The sequence below is a fragment of the Ammospiza caudacuta genome, chromosome 6, assembly GCF_027887145.1.
Source record: "Ammospiza caudacuta isolate bAmmCau1 chromosome 6, bAmmCau1.pri, whole genome shotgun sequence".
Taxonomy (NCBI): Eukaryota; Metazoa; Chordata; class Aves; order Passeriformes; family Passerellidae; genus Ammospiza; species Ammospiza caudacuta.
The window spans coordinates 24,784,551-24,793,708 of record NC_080598.1 but is presented as its reverse complement, the minus strand read 5'-3'; positions in this window follow the sequence as shown (position 1 = coordinate 24,793,708).

Below are 9,158 nucleotides of genomic sequence, written 5' to 3'. Positions count from 1 at the left end.
ATGTCTTCAATTTTACTTTCTTTGTTCCTTAGCAGAACTGAAAAGAAAGCTTTTGAGAATGTTTGCAAAAAGTAGGGTATTTCAAACATCTATGCAAAACCAAACTCTCAGTTTCATATCATCAAAAATAGGCAGATATTTATGTTATCTACTGGCCAGATCGTTGGCATATACAGCTGGGGGCCAAGGGTCCTATTCCTTTACAGCTGGCACAAAGATTTTTACCTAAGGCATCTGTGGGCCAAGTGCAGAATGAGCTTCAATCTGGATAAATGCAATAAAAATAGAAAGCCTTCTGGTTAGCTAAACAAACAAAAAAAACAAAGAAAAAAATTCCCACAAACAAAGCAACAAAAAGGAACATTACTGTTAATATTGAAAAGGATGTAGATGAAAAGAAAAATTTTCGTAATTTGTCATTTATTTCATATCAATTTTGGGCACAATTCCTATGTACTATGAAAGAAAAGTGAGTATGAGCTGTTATATTTCTCCTCTGGAGAACTACCAGCAAAGAGGTGTTTTTTGCAGTGGACTTCTATCAGTTGGGAAGAGAAAAAGTCAGTCAAATCAAGAACTTCTCTCCCAATCCCATGATCTTCCCGTGCGATTTAGAACAGAGACTTCCGAGTCAAAATAATTTTTATACTCTCAATTTTTGCCATTTTATTATGATCTTTGTTGTTTATTATGATATTAAGTTTTGGCTCAGGAAAGTCCAGTCAGCTGAATATATGACTAGCAAACCATTTAAAAAGAAAACATTGTTTGCTAAAAGCAAAAAGAACTTACTCATTCCCTTGATTTTAAAGATTAGTTTGAGAGGCACAGGTGGATGGCATGTCATAGGTGACTTTTACCTTTGAAATTAGGAGACAAGGCATGAAAGTAAGTTGTAGTTCTAACTTCTAAGCTTATCCCATGATTTCTGAACATGACTCACCATTTTTATGAGATATTGATATGCTGTTTAAAGCAGCTATCACAAAGAAAGTTTCTTCTTCCAGAGGTCTTTTGGGTCTTTGTAGATCCCTTTGTCTTTACACAGTTCTCCTTCAGCAAAATGAGACACCCTTGTACAACCCCGTAAGATGGGTGAGGTCCTGACAATGTTGTCCTCTACCCCCAACTCTTTCTATGATCCCAAAGTAGTGTTGCATGAAGGAAGGAAATGGGATAGGTGAGGGACTTTTTCATATGTAGTGAAGATTTTCCCACCAAGGCAATTTAAATGTAGTACAAATGACTAAACTTAGGCCCTCCTCAATGAAGTCTATATTTAAAAACTACCAAATACTGTGAGTGTTCACGTTCAGGACCATGTAAGTGGCGATCCAGTATCGAAAAAACTAGGAATCAAGAGCAGATGTGGCTGGTTCCTTTATGACCAAATATATTTTATTTAGAAGTTTTTGTTTGTAAAAAATTAGGAAAGAGAGTTGAAAGCACTGTTTGGTTCCCGAATATTTGCATGGGTGGCTGGTTCCTGCTGCAGCTGGGATTCTGAGGCCTGTGGCTCACATGTCCATCTGCAAAACTGAAACTGTAGGTATGGGCTAGGGGTCCAGGGTCCTTGACAAAGCATCTAGAAGTTGTCAGAGATCTGCCTGAGGTGAGGCTTTTCAGGTTATGTAGTTTTTCCAGGTTTTCTGCCTTTGTGATCTGAGCTGTTCCTTGGAATAGGCAGCTAGGATGTGTCTCACTCTGGATCTGGTAACTCAAGATTTTCAAATATTTTTAAACTCAGCTGCCATATTGTTGCAGGGCTTTTGTTCCTTTTACCTTCGATTAGGTATGGGGAGTAGCTTAGAAATTAGAAGCACTGGGAGTTTTAGTTGAAATTGGAGGCCTTAGGCTTTGGATTTCTACACTCCTTTGTTTAAGCAAACTGCAACCTTTCTACAGTTTTGTTTTGAGTTTTGTTTCTCTATATTGAGTAATTCTTATATTTTTTTCCTATTTTTTCAAAACAAAGACAGCCTTTTTTTTCCTAGAAGATCAACTTTTCTTTCAGGGCAGACAACCATTCAACTACCTCTGCTGAGGAAACCTGAATTCTACTTTTACCACCTGGTTAGATGATGACACCTCTGTTTCAGTTTCTTTATTTCTAAAACTATATCTATGATAATCCTGATTCTATTTTATTGTATCTTATATATTTGAGCTGAGCTAAATGCTGCTTGTACATCTGAGTGAGTCCAGTAAATTACATGCATGAATATTTGAGGGTGACATCAGGTTCAGATTTAGTCTGAGAACAGGGGGATTTCATTTCCTCCATACAGACAATTTTCAGAGATTTGATTGTCAGAAGAGAAATGGACAAAAATCCTACTCCTGATTACTTTAAGCATAATATTTGCTTAATATGCATCAGAAAGGTTCAGATAAAAAAAAAAAAGAAGATTCAGAGGTCATACAAATCAAGAGTATATATATTAAAGGTATATATATATCAAGGGTATGAAAATATCTGTATATTCTAGTGACCACAACTGATTTTGGTTTACTGCATGACAAGGTTTCTTATTATAAAAATAAATCTCATTGAATCACTTCTAGTACTGTTGTGAGGATCAAGGAGTAGGCTGAATAATGGTAGGTACAAGTTTAATTTTTCTGTGGTCCCCTGGAATCTTTTTACTTTCATGTGAGGGATTAGCACATCTTTTTCCATATCATTTCCATCCATCTTGCATTGAAACACAGGAAGGAAGGGGAGGATGAGAGTGATCGCCTCTGTATCAGGTATGCACAGCAAAGCAGCTAAATTTGGCCAAATCCATAAATTTTCTTAATCAAGCAATTTCATTCCCAGGCAACAGGTAATATCAATCAGAGTGTGCTTTCATATGCTAATATGTACAGACTTCTCTTTCAGAACAGGCACAGTAACAGGACCTTTACAGACTGCAGAAGGGAGAGGACAACAGATTAGGAGGAATTATTGGATCTGAAAGCATTACAATTTAATGAATAGTTGTAGAGTTACCCTTTGCCCACCAATAAACATTCCAGGCTATGATTTACCAAGTTTGAGAGACCTTGCTATCCAGTTAGTGGAACTGGAAAATTTGAATCAACCTATTTTCCAGTAGTTCTACTTCTCTTGTCATTAGTCTATTTTATTTTTATTACACAAATGGGACTTCTTTATCTACATGGTGTATTATGCACCACACAGAAAGGACACCAGGTCCAAATGCCTTCTACCTTTGCTCCCAGAGACGTTCAGAGTCCAAAGCTGGCTCTTCCCCAGAAGGTGACTGTAGGAAAACAGATACTATGCATATGCATATAAGGATGCACTTTCTCTATGGAACCAATCTGATAAAACTGCCAGAAACAGAACAGATAATTCATATAGCATTTTCTTGTGTTGTCTTTTTCTAGTATCACAAAAGTATGCATTTGCATTTGCTGTCTTAATTGTGGGTAAATAAAACCACAAAACACACTTTGCTGTTTAGCAAGTGTGTAACCTTATTTATGAGTTTCATATGAATACAGTTTATTTGGCCCTTAGGTGTCAGGAGGCTGCAGTATTTGTCTGCATTGTAATAATATGTAGGCAAGACATCACAGGACTTTTCTTTCATATGCTGGTTTGAAACAAAATGGGCACACAAGCAGCTGTGGAAACAGAACATGAAAGGCAAGAATCCTACACACATATTGAGACGATCTACCTATAAGGAACTGCATATTGTGTAGTGAATTTCTCTCATGTATATGGGAGAAAGCAAAGTTTGCCTTCCTGACCGGAGGGCAGGAAGAAACACCAAAAGGGAAATTATGTGAATATTTTCTTCCCAGAAGATAGTCTATCTCAAAGGAAAAAACTATTTACTATTCTTAAAAACAGCTTCTCTTTTGCATCTCAGCAGGTAAAATTGGAACTTTCTCACACTTGAGGAATATTTCTAAACACTGAAATATATATATGTGCTTCATGCATAAAATTTTCTACCTAAAGAAGTGTCAGGAATAAATGCATAACTATAAATGTGGATGGAGTCCACTTTTAATGCTATTAAACTCTACAGGATGAAGGTCATTCAACTCAGTTCCTCATTCTCCCTATAGTATGCCTACATTCCGTTCATGACATTTTTACAGTAAAAACCCCCAAAACACTTAGAGTAATTAACTTTGAAAAATGAATAGTATGAGGAAAACCATGACTGATGCCATGGAGTGTATGATACAACAAAACATTACTATTTTCTAAAGCTTTTCTTGTATTTTTTAAAGCTAGCAGTTTATTCATAGGAATGTGCTGATCACAATAACATTCGCTACAAAGCAATGGAAATTTGAAGGCATCATTTAACTGAGGAAACAGCACTGTGATTTGCCGTCAATTGGAAGCCTGCAGGGAGATTTATAGAAAGATCCCATCAAGAGGTAACAGTTTAATAAAAATTCATTTAATTTTTATGTAGCTGTTCCACAAAACCTTCTAATTACCTCACAACCATGCAGTTAAATTGCATCAGAAATGATAAAACCTCTCAGAGTAATATATAATTAAAATAGTCAATCAAGTTTGGAAGAAATGTGTTGAAGTTTCTTGAAAAAGAAGATGAATCTATGAACCTTCTACATAGTTCTTTAATGGCTATGATAATGACATAGATTCCACTTATGTGATTCCTTTTTGACTTTATGGGCATTGAAGATATTTACTTATTTTCCATGAAGATGACACCAAGCTTAGTGGTTGCTGTTGACACACCTGAGGGATAGGATGCCATCCAGAGAAACCTGAACAAGATCAAGAAGCGGGACCGTGGGAATCTTATGAGGTTTAATAAGTCCAAGTGCAAGCTGTTGCACCTGAGTCAGGGCAACCATGGGTATCAACACAGGCTGGGGGATGAACGGATCAAGAGCAGCCTGGCCAAGAAGGACTTGGGGGTGTTGGTGGATGAGAGGCTGGACATGACCTGGCCATATGCCCTTGCAGACCAGAAAGTCAAATGCATGAAAAGCGGCGTGGCCAGCAGGTTGAGGGAGGGGATTCTGCCTCTCTGCTCTGGACAGACCCCACCTGGAGTGCTGCACCCAGCTCTGGGATTCTCAATCTAAGAAGAGCCTGACCTACTGAAACAGTCCAGAGGATGCCCATGAAGATAGTCCAAAAGCTGGAGCACCTCTCTTAAAAAGATAGACTGAGAAGGTTGAGGTTATTTAGCCTGGAGAAAAGAAAGATCAGGGGATACTTTATTGCAGTTATACAGTACTCAAAGGGGCTCTATAAGAAAAATGGGTAAAAAATTTTAGCAGGACCTGTTACAATAGGACAATGAGGAGTAGTTTTAAATTAAAAGAGAAAATATTTAGTTTAGATATAATCTTTTTACAACGAGAATGGTGAAACATTGGCACAGGTTGCTCACAGAGGGGGTGGGGTGGATGTCCCATCTCTGGGAACATTCAGCAGCAGGTTGGACAGGGCTCTGAGCAGCCTTATTTAGTTGAAGATGTCCCTATTCATTGCACAGGGGGTGAACCAGAGGAATTTTAAAGAATTGCCTTCTAACCCTAAATATTCTATGATCTTATGATAAGTTGTTTTAGACCCTGACTAGAACTTGCAAAAACATAATCCACCATCTGTTTAGCTAGAAAGAATATGGGTTATAGCATAGAACAGGAATGGAGGAAAAAATCTCCCTATTTTGGAATTGTTGCCTAAAAATTTGGAATTGAAACACCTGACATTGGACAACATCATTAAGAGCCATGGAAATGCACCTTTTTAATACACAGGTATCTAGATTCTAGATTTCTTTTGTCTCCTCGATTCTCAGTACAAAACTGCCAAGTGAGCAGCATGGGGGCTGCCCCTCAAGGGAAGGTGAGCTGACAGCCAGGCAGCACAGGGACCTCTCTGACATGGGCTCCATCCCATGGGGGTCCAGAGTCAAGCCAGGGAGTCAAGTTAAGAAGGCAGGGTCAGGACTGGCAAGGTACCAGGCAGGCATGGCACACCCATGGTGCAGCTCAGTCAAGGATCAGGGGCCAGGGCATGATCTCAGCTGCAGTTTTGGAGCCCAAGAGTGTAGGGAACACACTTGCAGCCTTAGGGTGGGGCATCTCAGTTTTTTCTCACAGCTTAGCTCTTTGCACAGAAGCCTGGCTCAAGGTACACTGTAGCAGGGCAGACCCCAAGGACTGTGATGGAAGAGGGGAGAGGTTGCATAAGAAGACTGAAAAAGAAGGTGCATGCAGGCTGGTCAGGGCAATTAGACCCTGTTGCTGCACCCAGTGCTTTCATATCTCAAATATGTGTCAAAACATAGCTTGAGTACTTACAAAGGTGGACAATAAACCTAAATCAGCAACTTCCTATGCTTCATCCATACATTTACCCCTAGAAATGAGGGAAAATAAAATGAGCTGTGACTTTTATTTCTGTAATAAATGTAGGTATTGCTTAAGATTCACCTAAATTCCAATTTTAATTCTTTGATGGCTATTTATAGTCTTCTTTAATGCATGAGTAGTTAGACAGAGATATATGTCAGTGCTTAATTCTCCCTGTGACTAAATGATTATAATATAACTCACTTTCCATGATACATTGAATCTGCCAAGCGAAATGCATGTCTCCACAGAGAAGGATCAAAGCTGCAGAATCAGAATTGTTTCATTTAAAAGGAACCTCTTTTAAGAATGATCATCTGTTCATGTCCTTTCAAATACCCTAAATGTTCTTCCCGATAGAATAACTTTAATCAATGATGTCTTTCTTTAGGAATATTAATTTATTGGTTATCTTTTGTTTGTGCAAGATTCTTGGTTTTTTCAACTTTTACATCTGTTCTTGATTTTATTATGTTCCCTGATCAATGAACAGAGTTCAAAGTTTTTTTCACCTGTGCTAGGTACTCAAATGATGAGCCGTCCATCCACTGGGATAGTCTTTTGTACATTTCCTCACACAGTTATGATTTTCTCAATAGTAATACACAAAATTTTCTCTCAAATTTCATTAATATTTTCATGGATTCATACATTGATGTGCTTTCTCCTCTTGAACTTACTTCTGCACACATTTGTGTAATTAAACTGAAGAAATTTTGATTTCCAAGTTGTGAATACAACATATAGAAGGAGAAGATTGCATTGACTGTGGAGCTACTGCTTGTACAAATGCTTGTATAATCTCTGAGTAGATTAAGCTACTACACTGCAAAGAGCAATTAACATATCTTTATTTTACATATATACACTCTTGAATTTTTTGTGTCTGTGTTCTGTAGCTTTCATATAATATGTGTAGAAAAATGAATTTGTATAAGTAAATTTAATAAGGAATGCTTGCTTTGTGGTGGTGTCTTTGGACAGATGTAAAAAGACAAATGAGAAAAAAAAGCAAAGCAACAGTAGAAAAAGATGGATACTGGCAGCAACTGAGATTTGCTCAGTGGGTGAGAGTATGGTGCTAGTAATGCCATGGGTGCAGATTTGATCCCTGTACTGGGCCATTCAATTAAGAATTGGTATTAATGATGCTTGCTGGTCCCTTCCAACTCCGAATATTCTGTGATTCTCTAACTGAAGCCAGAGTTTGTATTTAGGAGATGTTAAGCTGGCATAATGGAGCTCCATCCAACCCTGTTGTCTGACAGCTTTGAAATGTCTCTCCTCCATCCTCCATGTGAGGTCCTATAACAACCCACTACCCTGTTGAAATCCACCAGCTGTTTCCTGGGCAGGGAGGGAAACACTGCCAGAGTAGAGGGATTAGGCAGATGGTAGCTCAGTGCAGAAACACAGGTAAGGGAAAGAAATGCAGTCGCCATTCAGATCAACAGAAGAAACAGAATCAGCAAAATCATGACTCATGAGATGATAGCACAGAAATTGTATCGCAGACACAAGGCTTGAATGTGTGATGTGTATGATGATAGCAGCAGCTCTTAACTGTGGCCTAACTTCACATGGTGTGTACTCAGAACCATGATTCCACAGCAGGATCAGTGGGTCTTGCCCTCTGTACAGTCACTTCATGTTAGTTCAGCTAAGGGTTTTCCCAAACTAATGCAAGTTAAACTGTGGAAAAAAACCCAACAAAACAAAACAAAAAAAAAGCCCCATACTAGAAAAGGCAAGAGTTTTATCAAGTTAATTCAAGGTCTTTATTTACTCCCTACTTTATGTTTTCGTAACCTTTTACATATGCAATACAACCCTGAAAATGTCCAAAAGTTTTCCAATGGTATCTTTATTTACACAGAACACCTCTGTATTGGTCACCATTACCATCACAGAAGGATCCCAGTAAACACACCAAGTATCCTCATGCATTTTTCCATTAACAACTTAGTGAATGATGTCACACTGCAGGGTTAACTAATTACATTTTTAATTATTCTCTGAAATTAAAGTTAGTTATATTGAGAACTTATTTAATTTAAATAGTCAAACCATATTTCATATGCCTACTGTAGATATTTTCAGAACTTCCTACTCTTTGCTCCACCACAGACATAATTTACAGGAAAGTTTTTGGTGCAATTTAAAGAAGAAAAGCCAGAATATCTTTTCCTTTTCTGATGATAACCACCAGCCTCAGCTCTCTGCACTTTTAAAGTGGGTAGGTAAGAAATGTTTGTTATTCAGCACAATATGCTACAGTGACATTTTTTATCATTACAGCACTATACAACCAGAGGATTCATAAATAGTATCTGCCTCCTGGCAACTTTATTCCATGATAATATCCTTTTGATGCTGGGGCTGTGCTCAGTTGAAAGAACCCCCAGGCTATCTCTGTACTTCCAAAAGTTGGGATACTGGTTCCTGGAGAAAATTAACTAACTAACTAACTAACTAACTAACTAACTAACTAACTAAGAATTAATTAACAAAACATGCACCAAAACCAAGAGTAACATTAATTACTGCATTTATTTGGCTGTAACAAAAGCAAAAAGGTAGCTTAAAGGTTACAAGGGAATCACAAATGGAGAATACTGTCCCACAGATTCTCTTCTAGCGGTGCATAATTACACTAAACCCCTGAAGATAACCATGAAGCACTTCAAAACTCAGGACTTATTATTCCTGTTTCCCTGAAATTCTGCATCCATATGGTTCTTTCTGAAGGTTTTGATTTACTTGACATCTTTGAAAATTAAACA